The following is a 14831-nucleotide window of genomic DNA, read 5'->3' on the forward strand; positions in this document are numbered from 1 at the left end:
ATACAAAGTGTGTTTAAATCACACCATCATCTTTGTACTGAGTATTTTTATTTCCAATATCTTCTGTAATACACACAATCATCAACTCTACTGGTCACTTTCAGAACATATCTTCAGTATACATGACAGCAGACCATTATACAAATCATGTATTAATGCCTCTTGTGTTTCTTGTTGAATATTCTCTAGAACATATTCGTGCCATGAATTTCTTATGCCTTTGCTTCCTTTTTCTCTCTTCTACTCTGGTTTCCCATGCAAAAGTTTAGACCATTACCAAAACACCTAGGAACCCTACAGCTTTTAGAAGACCTTGATGTTCTGATCTTTTATTGTTATTCTTAAAATGACTCCTGGAATTTCCAAATGGCATTCCAAAACTTTGGGACCAGAAGGAGCAACTTCTTTTTTTAAGATATCTGAAGTGTTGTCTTTTAAGGAATAATGAGGCTTTGGAGGATGACCTGGTCCTTACTTAGTAAAACATCAGCACAACATAAGGAGCCAGACCAAACCAGACCCAGAGAGATAACAAATTCCCACTAGACTTCATCTAACAGCATTTGGCTCCAGGTCAGTTACCTCCATAGTGCAGAAAATAAGGAGTGGAAAATACTAAGTAATATAAAACTTCTTTAAAAAAAAAAAAAAACTGGTGAGAAATACCTCTTGAAAAGCTTCAGTTGAAATAGTAAATGGGCTAAACCCCTGACCTAACTTTTAAAAATTATAATTCTAAACATTATCTATTTATATACTTTATCCTATTTTTCAGTAAATACTGCCAGCTTTTTCTTAGCCATCTTTCTTCTCTCCCAGTCCTGTTCTTATCAGTTCTGAGCTTTGCACTATATAGGGACCCCCAAATTTCACTTTTCAGAATAAGGTCATTAGTTTTCTCATTTGTTTCCAAAGTTTATAAAGTCAAATGAGCTATTCTAAATTTTATTTTGAGAGCAAATACAGCAGATTTGCCTCTTTCTCTATAATTAAGAGTCCTGGCCTGAACTACTGATAGGAATCACTGAAAAAGAGATTGTTGGAGTAATTTGCAATCAGTTGCTGAGAGGGGCTCACTTCCTGCTTTGTCTCCATTTTTCTTCAGAGTGCCAGGGGCTGCACAGTCACAGTCTGAATGCTAAGGAACCAGGGACGACTCTCAGGGTACTTTTTTTGTGTATATTTCTAACACAGGAAGAGAATGATTTTATGTAACATTTTAATACAACTGTGTAAATCTAAGATGTATGGTTTCCAGAGAAATGGAGTACACATGTGATCTCTGCTCTGTTTTCACAGCAACACCCAAGTCTCTTTCATTCTGAGAAATTAAAACAGCACACTTCAAATGGTAATTAAAATTTTTTACGATAATGGCTATATTTAACCTAGACTATCATGTTGTATAGTGTGTAGTACACAAGGAACCTAGGATTGTACACATGGCAAATAAAATCCAGTTTCTAAATACATGCTATAAATATATATTCAGGTTCTAAACAATTGAAAACTATGAATGCAGTATGATATAATTTTCCTCATGAATATTTAAAATTAAAAATATGTACACTCAAGGTAATACACACTGACAATAATAATTATGAAATACATAGTAGTAGTATAGTATGTATTTGTTTTTGGAAATATTTTTAAATTTTTTGTATGTGGATTTAACATGTCCTTTGAAGTAATGAAGTTTTTAAAAGACATCTTTACAATAGATGTTACTATCAAATATTCCAAATTCATAACAAGGTTTCCAGTGCTTAAGCTGAAAAGAATGTAATCCATGGTAATTGTGGAAGTAACTGTTTAAATACAAACCAAGAGGGAAACAAACCTAAACAAACCCACATAAATATTATCTAGAACAAAATCCATTTGAAGCAAGCAACAGAAAATCCTGAAAGATTAACACATTGTACATGTTTTATGCTGACAAGTTGAAGCACCAACACCAAATAGAATAGCTAAACAATTCACTCTTCCTCAAAGAACACCTTCTCATCATGCTAAAAGTACCTTAAAAGAATTATATCACTTATATGCTTCTAAGAGGATTCTAAAAGGATGCATATAGAATTGAAAAAGAACGCTTGCAATCCTAAACTGAAATTTCACCACTTTTGGTGTTGAAAAACACAACTTGCTTAGATATACAGATTTTTTTTTTCTAACGAAAATTCCTTTCTCTATGGAATTTCAAATTGAAATGCAGAAAACTAAGTGCCAGAAACATATAATTCTTTGCCCCCCCACTCATCTAATTTTGCCATGCTTGCAGAATTTTATGTGGATATTTCAAAAGTACCTAAAATTTTGCCTCGAGTTACTAAGTTAGTAACCCTTTAAGTGCTAGCTAAACTCCAAAAACATGGGCATTCTCCACTGTCTCCTGCGGTCGTTCTCCTGCTGCATGGGACAGTTTTCAACAAGACTTACACAAACCTCATTCATCAGTATGCTACTCTGGAGGAGCTCACACTTACGGTGAATTCTGCTCTTCAACTTAAATACCAGTGTCTGTGGCAGGCCAGTTCTATCGTTGCAGATCCAGCATCCCTCAGGCGAGGTCCAACCTTTCCCTGGAAGTGCACCCAGGGATTAGCCTGACTTCCCCTAAATTCTCTCCTCTGCACAGTAAGAGCTAATCTTTCCTGTATGAAGCAGGAGATGGTGTTGCTATGACAACAGAGCACATTCTAGCAGTGGGACTACTGAGATGAGCCTTCAAAGACTCGGAAACATGCACTCAGTCTTCCTCCAGGGCTATGGGCTCCTTCCTTTAAGATTTAATCCCCCAACAAGTTTACTATCAGACTGGGTTGTTGATTACCTATGAATTTTGCTAAAGGGAGATCACTGGTTAGCAACATGTCTGGAAGATCACAGCATTATTTAATGAAAATGCCATTCCCAGTTATATTAAATTTCCAGTTGTAAATGCTCTATAAAGCTGTTTGCAAGCACTACCCCCACTGAAATTGAAAGCATTCTTGCTTACTCTTAGTTTTTCTCTAATCATAATAATATGTTAAAAATGGCATGATCAAGGGGCAGCTTTATTGTTTTTTTTGTTATCGTATATCACCACCATTGTCTCAACTTGAAGGTTAGGTACACACACATACACACACACACACATCCATTTTCTCTCCAGCATCAATGTCTGGAGCCTTGAGGTTTCAGGGTGGGGGAGGGGATATGCTAACAAAAGCAAATCCCTGCAGCCACATTTTGCATACATATATTAGCCAGAGAATAATCACAATAAGCACTAATCATTTAGAAAAATAATCACAAGTGGAATTTAAGTGCCTATGCAGTAGCAGAAGAGATGTAGTATCAGGTCATATTGTATGAGAACAGATTTTATAAATTATTTTTATACAAAGCAGTTACATTTTTTTGGAAATTAAATAAACAAATACATTATTACATATTGTAAAGAGTTATTAATGCCTCTTAATAGTTCTGTGTACTATTTTTAAACATTCATTTTCTTCAGCAATATTCCAGCTCTTCAAACATGGACATCTCTTTCACTGGAAAGGAAAGATACAGGGCCTGCAAACTTTTCCTTTCTCAGCAGCGGAGGTCTGTTTACCATGCCACTCTGAGGCAGGTTTTCAACAGTGAGTTGCCCTGTCTTTTTACCTCTTGATTTCTCCATTATTTGTCCCATTTCTGAGTCTTCATGTCAGTAGCTGCTATTATGAATACACACTACCCTTCCCCCACTGGCTGTAATTACTCTCCTTTGTGGCTGAAGCAATATAATCTACATCATCCATATCTATCCTTTTGAGAGGGAAAAGAGGACTTTTGACGAGTATTGCTGTCACTCAGAGGTGAGGGGATTTATAGGTTAGATGGATTCACTATCCTATTGGACTTCTGGCACAATAACCCAGGTATCCTGACTGACTTCTTAGTTATCATCCTAATATGTTTGAAAAGATATTAACCAGAATTCAATATTGCATCTAATGCATGTATTTACATTTATTAGTTCACATACAGTGCACAGGGAGCATTTTAAAACTCATCTTGATTTGTGTTTGTTGTTTCTATTCAAATTAAAAAAAAATAGCAGTTAATTTTTTCTAATGTGTGCCCTAGTATATATATATCTATGATTCACAGGTATCCACTTCATTATATCTTAACTGCAGATCACTTTTTCCCTCATAATCCTCTTTCCAAAGCTTTTCTGATGATACCTTCTCATAATTCAAAAAGTTATAGCACCTGTTTTCATTATGTTCATTATTATCTAATTAGTAAAAGGGCTTTTCAAAAAAAAAATTCTCTCTCATCTTCAGGGAGACTGGATAAATGCCAAAACATGTAAACAGCATATGGTATACTTTCAAAATCAACCAACCAGAATTATTTATTTCTAAAGAATTTCTTAGCTTAAAAAATGTTGAAATAATTTCCTGCTTTAATAGGTAATGTTTACCATCTGCTATCCCTTTAAGACTGACTACCTGGAGATCAATCATTATGTATTTTCCAGATCCTTCTCCCCACAAGAAGACAATATTATTTGTAAAGAAAGTTTTCTAAAGTAGGTCATTCTGAGTGTGCCATGACTTAACATTTGAATTTTGAAAGTGAATTATAACCAGTTAAGGTTATATGAAAATAGAAATCCCTAGTCTAAGCTATTTAAGAGCTTTATAATTTTATATAAAATATATAATTTTATGCAACATTATATAAAATAGAATTTTCATAAGCTACATCAAACATTATTTATATAAGCCCCCATTTTCAATGCAATAATCAGTACATCCAATAAATTATAATATCATTTGCCTTAGAGGAAATAGAAATAGGAACAGCAGGGAAAATAGCATTTTTCTCAAAAAATTTGTAAGGACTGCTATGGTTTATATTTTAAATGCCCACTGAAACCCATATATTAAAGGCCTGGACCCCAGCATAATGGCTTTGAGAGGTAGAAGACCCTTTCAGAGGTGGGGCCTTATAGTAGGTCCTGAGGTCATTGGAGATATGACCTTTAAAGGGATTATGGGCCCACACCTACTCTCTTCTCTCTCTCTGTTCTGTTTGGAGCTGTGACCAGTCATTTTGCTCTGACACATACCCCAACATGATGTGCCTCCATCCTGGATGCTGCCCTTACCACGCTTGAGCTGATGTAGGTGCCTCTGAACCACCAAAACTGTAAGCTAAATAAACCCTTTTTCCTTATAATGAAGTCACTTCAGGTATTTTGTTGTGGTAACAAAAAGCTGACTTACATAAGGATTATCCGGTAGGCAGGTCTGAGGAAAAACTTCTGAGATAGTAGAGTTCAATGCAAGGGGAGCAGTAAGTGAATCAAAAGCTACCTTTTATGGAAAGTCTTGGGCATAGTCCCTACACCTTAGGCTGACACTGAATACTGACTCTACTGACAGACTGCATTGCTAATCTCTGTGTCAGTTTCCTCACCACCAAAATGGAAAAAACAATAGTACTTATATCTCATGAGATTTTTATGAGAACCTAAGGAGTAAGTATACATATATCTCTCTAACAGTATCTGACATATACAAAATACTGTATAAACAATAGGTAATTTTAGGATTTTAAAGACCTCTGTTTCAAATATGATGTCTACATTAGAGTACACTGCAGTACATTTTGAAAATTATTTTTCATATCATCTCTATGATTTTAATATCTACTAAAATAAATAATATTTTAAAATTCTAAAAAATATTAGAAGAATGAACCCATCTATATAGATATTTATCATGGGCTTACAAATTTTAATAAATAAATACACTGATATCTAGTCAAGAACTAAATGAAGTAAATTTTACAATGTCACCCTCTTGTATACCAATTTGAAGAACCATCTGCTGAACAATACCTCAGGACTACAATAAATAGAATTATCATTGAATATAAACAACATAATCTTTTTAGTTTTACAAGAAAATAACATCACTTGGAAAATTTATTTAGCAACTCTTTCTGTAGATATTATGGTAGATGTTAAGATACAAAGGCTTAGATCACTATGCTATAAAAGAGCCATAATAAAAGATTCTGGGTGATATGAAGGAGATTAGTCACTCTTCACAAAAGGATCACGGAAGACTTCATAGAGGGAGTGGCCTAATTCTAACCAGGACATTTAAAAATAAATATGTAAATATTTTTTCTTGTATATTAAAAAAGTATTTATCTGAACCCTCTCTATTTAACACCTAATAAAACAAAATGAATAGGTAACATCTAAAGAAGAATGAAATATGTCAGAAGAGCAATAAATGTGTCTGATAATTGAACATTACAGGTTTACATTGTTGGAAAATATTGCTTTCAATTAAAAAAACATGCTATTCTAGCAAATAAAATAATGTAAATAATATATGGTTGATCTTTAAAAGTAAATTGCCCTTATTTGGACACTCTTATTTTCCTGAGAGGAAAAAAATAACTAGAGTAATGTAATTATAACTGTACTTGATACTGAAAAACAAAATTAATTCCAGATGGGTCAAAGATTTAATTTTTTTTTTTAAATTTATAAAACTATTGGAAGAAAGTGAGAGAGATTGTAAAAACTTACATATAGAGGGAAATAAACTTTGGAATTTCTGCCAGATAAATGACATACTACTTGGCCCAGAAATCAACTTATAGATTATTTATTATATAATCATTTATTCAGTAGCAATTACATTCTAAGCATATGGAATGCAAAGAAAAATAAGACAGTTTTTTAACATCTAGAAGTTTAAGGTCCAGCAGCAGAGACCTATAAGTACACAAGCCTTAACCATTTAGAGTACTATTTTGATAAAATTATGCATAGGATGTTATGAAAACATATAGGAGACATCTTTGTTCTGATATAGGAGGTAGACATATGGAATCACCTAATGAACATGTAGATGAAACCATAATAAAATAGACTGGAGTAGGCCAATATTTCTGTTTAAAATAACCAGAGAAATTTTTAAAAATTCATGCATGAAATGTTCTAAGGCTTCAGACAGCTGTGAGGCTACCAGGATTTGAGAGCCCCAAGTTCCCTAAGAGAAGGAAATCAGAAAAATGTGAACCAACATTCTGTAAGTAACACTTACCCTCCTCAGGGCAAACACCAGTTTTGGTGTGGAAGGAGACAAGACAGATAAGACACGAGAACTTGAATATATCTTGCTAATAGGAAGAGAAAAAAGGAAATTTGGAAATCTCATAATGCTAGAGAGAAAAAACTCAATGGAATTCAGATTGAAAATGATAGCTACAGAACAAAAGGCAAAGAAGATTAGCAGAAAATTGCTTTAAAAAAAGAGTGAATGAATTAAAAAACAAAAAAGAAAGTACTTTTTACTGCACTCTTACTTTGGAACTGAACTTAAAAAGGCAAGGATTATCACCAGGGAAGTATTTTTGAAAACAGTTCAGGCTCTCATCTGGAATTTCCAGTAGGTTAGACCTAAAGGGTAGAAGAAAAGCAGACAGAGAAGGAAGCTTATTATAAGATCTAAAATCCAGCCTCAAGTTAGTTCAATACTTGATTTGATTCAGATGATCATGCCTACTAGGGAAACTCTCTGAGCCAGATATCTTTACCAAGATCCTCTACTATTTTTTCACATACAACATGCGGAATTTAATAAAAAATTTACAAGGCATATCAAAAAATGGAAGCAAGATAATAAGAAAACAGATTACAGAAAATAGACAATGGAAATAAACATATATATATAACCCAAGTATTAAGAGTTATTAGAAACTGTCTTCAAAGTAACTGTGATTAGCCTATTTTAGAGTAGACATGAAAAGAGGGGGATTTCACCAGAACCTGAATCTATAACATAGAATAAAATGGACATCCAAGAACTTAAAATATGAATTAATTACAATTAATCATTTAATAGGAAGGTTTTATAATCAATAACAGAAAGATAGGATTAGGAGCTGGAATATAGATCAACAGAGAATGAATAGGTGGAAACACTGAGTTAAATGCATGAAAAGCATGTTACAAATATGTAGGAAAAAGAAAATTATATCAATGATGTGCTCAAAAATTGAGGTTCAATATTATAAATTTCACTGATACAAAGTATGATTAACATACAATTTATGAATATTAATAGAATATACGATGCTCTACTGGGAATTCCATATGGCAGATTGATTCTCCTTGAATACCCTCATTGATATTTGCTGAACTATCATATCTGTAGGCAACATATGGCTTCATCAACTGACAGTCAAGTGTACTTCAACATGAATGTTGCTTTGAGGTTTTAGTTTATGTGTATTATGAAAGTGTAATATAGAAGGTAAATATTGGAAATTCATTTGATTGTCAGTGGTATAAGCAAATTCTTTGCTGAAATCAGATAACTGTTATCAAATGCTGTGTACTTTGTGTGATTTCACTCTTTCTACACTTTCTCAGACTTGTTTTGTAGCCTAATGAAACTTCTGTTACAAAGAATATTCCATGCACACTCAAGACGAATGTCTAGAGTGTTCTGTAAATGTCTGTTAAGTTCAGTTGGTTTACAGTGTTGTTCAAGTCATCTGATTCCTTAACTGACCTTTGTTTGGTTGTTCTATCCATAATTGAAAACGGGATATTAGACTCTCTACTATAATTGTGTTGCTATCTGCTTCTCTGTCAATATTTGCTTCAAATGTGAGAGCTCTGATATTGAACAGTGTATACGTAAAATAACTGCTGGATCTTCTTCATGAATTGACCCTTTTATCATTGTGTAAAGTTGTTCTTATGTCTTGACAGCATTTTTGTCTTACAGTCTATTTTGTCAGATATTATGATAGGACTGTTAGGACTGCTGTTCTCCTTTGGTTGCCATTCGCATAGAACATTTGTTTCCCACTTTAGCATTCCATCTAGGTGCATCTTTATATCTAATGTGAGTCTTCTGCAGACAGAATACAGTTTGATCCTGAATTTTTCTTTTTTAATTTATTCAGTCAATTTTATCTTTTGATCAGAGAGTTTAACCTATTCACATTTAAAATAATTATGGATAAAGGGAAGGGTGTACCATTGCCAATTTGTTCATTGGTTTCTGTGTGTCTTGCAGCTCTTTTTTCCTTCCTTTCATCTCTTACTGCCTTCTGTGTGTTTCATTGATTCCTGCAGTAGTGTGCTTTGATTCCATTGATTTTTGTTATGTTCTAGATATTTTCTTGGTAGTTACTATTGTAATTACATGAAATACTGGAGTTATCACATTCTATTTTAAATTGGTAACAACTTCAATCACATACAGAAATTTCTACTCCTTATACCCCCAAGTTTATATGACTAATATCCTAAAATACATCTTTTTTTTTACTGTGTGCCAATTAGCATGTATACATATTATTTATGTTTGGGTCATTTAAATTCCATATAAGAATTAAAAGTTAATTTGTGGACAAATGACACTCTTATGTGCCTACAGCCCAAATTACAATAATACATTTGCCTAAGTATTCACTTTTACTGGAAAACATATTTTCCTATGGCTTCATATTGCTGTCTAGTATCTTTTTAGTTTAATCTGAAGGATTTCTTTTATTATGTCTTACAGAGCATATAAATAAAATGAACTCTCTTGGTTTTCATTTATCTGATACAATCTTAATTTTTTTCTTCACTTTTGAAGGAAGTTATGCAGGATACAGTATTCTTGGTTGGAAGCATTTTCTTTCAACACTTTAAATATACCATCCCACTGCTCTTAAACTGTGAGGAAGTTGCTGAGAGATCTGATAATCTTGTAGAAGCTACTGTATACATACTGAGTCTTATTTCTCTTGTTCCCTTCAAGATTCTCTGACCTTCAGCAGTTTGGTGTCAATCTCTGGGTTTAACCTAATTAGAGTTGGCTGAACTTCTTGAACTTGTATGTTCATTTCCTTTCTCAGGTTTGGGGATTTTTTTTTTTCTTGGAGGGGGGACGCATTTTCTCTTCAAATAAACTCTGCTACTTTCTCTCTTTTCTCTTTCTGAAATTCCAATAATTGGTATATTGATCTGCTTGATGGTCTTCAATTTTCTTCTCTTTGCTCCTTTACAGAGTGATTTAAGATGACCCGTCTTCCACTTCACTGATTCTTTCTTCTGTCTAATCAAGTCTGCTATTAAACCCCTCTAGAGGATTTTCCAACTCAAGTTATATTTTTTTTGCCTCCAGAAGTTAAAGAACTACAAAAGTATTTTGTTGATAATCTCATTTTGTTCATATATTGTTTTCAAAATTTTTCTTCAGTTGTCTAGCTGTGTTCGCCGTGAGCTTAATGAGTATCTTTAACACGGTTCTATTAAATTGTCAGAAAATTCAGTGATCTGTTTCTTTAGGGTCTGTGTAAGATATTTTGTTTTGTTCATTTGAGTGAGCCATGTTTCTGTTTCTTTGTATATTTTGTGATGTTGATGATGTTGCTGTTGAGACTTGAAAATTTGAAAAAAACATCCACGTGTCTCAGTTTTTATGAATTGGCTTCATGCAAGAGATGATCATCAGTCAGCCCAGCTATACATTCTTGGACTTGCAAAATGCTTTCTGTAGATGTGTATACTCTGGGTATGTGAATGTGCCTTGAACTATCTTAAGTTCCCTGAGCAACTTTATTTCTTCTCTGAAACAGATTATCTCTTACACTCCCTGGTATCTGCCTGTACAAATCCAGAATCTCTGCAGCTTGGCAGCTCAAAGTGATATAAGTAAGATGGTGTTCCAGGTCCTTGATTGCCCTTGGAGACCTTGAGTTAACAATACATTAATCAGAATACCTTTTTGAGAACTCTAAAGAGCAATTGAGAAATAGCAGCATTAGGCCCATGCAAAACCAAGAAGGGATACTGGAAAAATTCTGAGCATTTTGCCTGCTAATATCTCTGTCTGTATTCAGTGTAACATGCTACCCAAAGAAAGAAACCACTTTCACTGGAACACTCCTCCTTCGGAATAGAAACAAGTGAGTAGACCATAATTCACATATTTTGTTTACCTGTTTCATGCCATTTGCCTCTGATTTTTAGTAGCTTCCAAACTATGCCACCGTCCCCATTCATTCTTTGAACAAGGCAAAACAGAAACCTACCCCTTGCGTAGGTCCCAGGTAAACAAAATATGTGAATTATGGTCTACTCACTTGTTTTTATCCTGAAGGAGGAGTTTCTCTCTTTGGGTATCATATTACACTGAATACAGACAGAGATATGAGCAGGAAAAATACTCAGAAATTTTCTAGTATCCCTTCTTGGTTTTGCATTGGCCTGAGGTTGCTGTTTCTCAACTGCTCTTTAGAGTTCTCAAAAAGGTATTCTGATTAATGTATTGTTAACTCAAGGTCTCCAAGGGCAATCAAGGACCTGGAACACCATCTTACTTATATCACTCAATGAAAGTTTAATTTTAACCAACCAATTAAGAAGTGCTTTAAGATGACAGTCACTTAGCAGTGGAAGTAACATTCAAAAGGCCTTGGTAGAATGCATGACTTTCTTTGACCCAGGATGATTTGCTGACGATTTAGCTTCAGGCATAGGGGTACAGTCCTAGCATGCTTCATAAACTCTGATGTGTCCTGCTGAAAGTTTTAAAAACAAAGCAGTTCTAAGACTAATCTGAAGTCTGGTGTTATCCTAAGACAGAGGTTTTTACATCATTGAGATTTCTGAATAATCTCAAGAAATCTACCCTAAGTACATGTATTTATGTGCATTTCCTTCTCCTCAGTGCACATGTGTACATATTTTCATGATAATAGTTTTGCCACCTGATTTCTTCACCTCATACACAAGTAAAAATGCCATTGTATTACAAAATTACATCATTTCTGTCTGCAGCATTGCAATTCTAAGATCAGGCCTAGGTGAAACTGAAAAGTCCTTTGCTACTATCCTGATCTGGCCAAGCCCTCAATCAAATCTGTGTCCAAGAATGAGAATGGAGGGCTGGGGTTGTAGTTCAGTGGTAGAGCACTTGTCTAGCATATGTGAGGCAATGGGTTTGATCCTTAGCACCACATAAAAGTAAGTAAGTAAATAAATAAATAAATACAGGTATTGTGTTCATGTACAGCTAAAATATTTTTTAAGAAAAGAATGAGAATGAATCAGAATTTCAGGTGTCTGTGTAAATTGCACACTGATGGCATCTGCTCTTGCTCTACATCCAAAGATCTATAAATTGTCTTTATTAATAGCAATAGCAATAAGCAACACTTGCTAAATTAACTGGCTATATGCTACATCAGGCAATCTGTTAAATATAAATTAATGTATGATTAAATGCATTGAGTGACCTAGGAATACCTCATGAAGGAAAAAAGCACTTTAAAGTTTCTTGAGAGTAAGAACCATGTCTTCTACCTCTCCACTCTAATTGTATATTGCTATGGAGAAAGTGAGTGGGTATAAAATACTATTTATAAAAGTTAACATTAATTACCACACATTGCACATTATTAACAGTTTTGTCTACATATCTTTATCTTTAAAGTTCTATTATTATTCTGAACTCCTTGTATTAAAAAAATGCAGAGCACAATTTCAGGAATGGTAAATGGCTTTGGTGTCTATCGATTCCCATCATCGAAAATTTTCCAGTCAACTTCCTAATGAGTAACATCTCTCTCATCCCCTTTCTTGTATGCTACGCTCTGGATATAATGATGCTGAGGTTTATCCAGCTTCTCACTTATAACAGGCCCTCTGACATCTCCAGATTTGCATGTTCACTCTCTCTCCCCTGGCCTGTTTGAGTCTTAACTAACCTTTCCTGGAAACGCTCCAAGATGTTAACCATCTGGGTAAAATGACACTCTTATGTGCCAACAGCTAACAAGTACTTGTCACGTTGTAATTATCATCAATATTATAATCTTCATAAATAAACTCTGAGCTTCCTGAATATAAAAGTTATCTCACTCCTGGGTATCACAGTTTCTATCACAGTACTTGAATATTAGGGATCCTACAAAAATATGAACATATACATTGCAAAAATGATTGAACCATTAAATAAAGGAACTACTAGATTTTTAAAGAATGAAATTAAAATATGGGAAGTTTAACTTATAATTCCTTTTTCTTCTCAGCTCTGTCTCCATAGCCTCTGCCAACTGTATGTCTTTTCTATTGACTTGGAAAGTCATCACACTGATTATTCTTCAGTCTCTACCTTCATAATCCATTCTATGGGATGTGCCCAAAGATGTCCTTGTCAAATGCAAATATCACCCTTTATTGGAATCATCATGGCAAAACCATTGTTAGAAATGACCTATTATATTATGATGCACATTTATACAGACCTAATATGTGTAAATAGATAGGAAGATAGATCAGATATTTAATAAAATTTAATCCTCACAGCACATATTAGGTATGCAAAACTCCTGGTTCAAAACCCGCCTTCCTCTCTGGTGCTCTTTACAGAATGTACCAAAAGGGGAATAACTTTTTTTTATATTAAATAACTGGAATTCTCTGGACATACCAAACTCTCTTCTGATACCATGTCCTGTCTATATCTCATTTTCCCTCTATCTCTCTCTTTCTCTGTGGTACACTCTTCTATTTCTTATTCACTGGATAATTCTGATTATTTCTTTAAGATGTAGCTCAGCATCCTCTTATTCTTAGAAGCCACACATGAATGCTGACAGTCTGACAGATGCTCTTCTTCAGTGTTCACACAGTATCTGTGTATAGTATAAGCACTGTCTCCTGGGATTGCAAGTTTCCAAAAATGGCTCCAAATGTTCCATGCATCCCATAATGTTCCCCTTGTGAATTGCCTTTCCTGAATCTGGGCTGACCTGGAATTCCCTTAAACCAATAGAATGTAGAAATGGGGAACTTGTATGAGTTCTGGACCCAATCTTAAGATAGGGTGTCAGTAATGACCTCTGAACTGCCAGAAAGACCATGTGCAGAGTGACCACATGAAGGGAAAGAGGCCTCATACATGGCAAGAATGATGTTCTGGCGAGTCAAAACCTCAGAGGGGATTGCTGCCCCAGACAACCTCAGAAGAAGCAGAAGAACCATCAACTAAACTCTGCCAATCACAAATTTACAAAGTATTTTCAATTGTCAGTTTTTGGAACCGTATTTTCATGCAGCAGTAAGTAAACAGAATACCTTGTCTCTTAGTGTCATAACAGTTTGACAGTAGATGTGCATTAGAACAGTACATTGTACTGAGTGTTTATCAATGAATGTTTATTGAATTGAATTAATGAATCAATTTCTCATCAATTTGAATATATAAAAACACAGTCTTGTTTTTTACACTTCTCATTTTACAACCACTTTTTAATGACATTATTTTACATAGTTGGGAACTTGGATGATTTCTATACCAATCGGCTTAACTGGTTTACATATTACACTACTTCCTCCTCACTATTTCATTTTTCCATTGCATTTTGTTTTTACTGAAACAGTGTATGCCATTAATTCACGTGTTTATTGTCTGTCTCCTTGATAGCCCTTTTCAATTTATTAAAATATTAGTTAATAAAAATATGAGATACAAGGGAGAGTTTTGGTTTTGTTTTCCTATTTGGATTTATCCCACATACCTAGGGATAAATTAACTGCTAAGAGCAGTTGTTCAGTACTTTTTGGTTGAATTCATTCATTATTTTAGAAAGAAATGGACATATTGTGAAATGAGAATTTGGAGAAAATTAGGAGTTACAGAAGGTATATATCTGGTGTCTGCATAACCTGAGGCAAGAAATTTTACATCTCTGTGTTTTGGCAAAGACTGCAGAAGAAAATTGTGGATGGAAATGAGATAATGCATATG

General features: G+C 34.2%; 1 protein-coding gene across 6 annotated transcripts in view; it reads right to left on the reverse strand.

Annotated features, from left to right (window-relative positions):
- The window catches only part of Nol4 (nucleolar protein 4), a 323877-nt gene that overhangs the window by 163086 nt on the left and 145960 nt on the right, over nucleotides 1-14831 (reverse strand). The window contains exon 1 of one of the 6 annotated variants that reach the window (XM_058573932.1): nucleotides 2490-2641. The exons of the other annotated variants lie outside the window; for them this stretch is intronic. The gene's annotated coding sequence lies outside the window, so the exon portion shown is untranslated. Of the gene's footprint in view, nucleotides 1-2489; nucleotides 2642-14831 lie in introns of those variants that run through there. 6 annotated transcript variants of the gene reach the window in all.

This window comes from Marmota monax, unplaced genomic scaffold (assembly GCF_021218885.2).
Source record: "Marmota monax isolate L192 unplaced genomic scaffold, Marmota_monax_Labrador192_F-V1.1 WCK01_AAM20220418_F8-fsc00031, whole genome shotgun sequence".
Taxonomy (NCBI): domain Eukaryota; kingdom Metazoa; phylum Chordata; class Mammalia; order Rodentia; family Sciuridae; genus Marmota; species Marmota monax.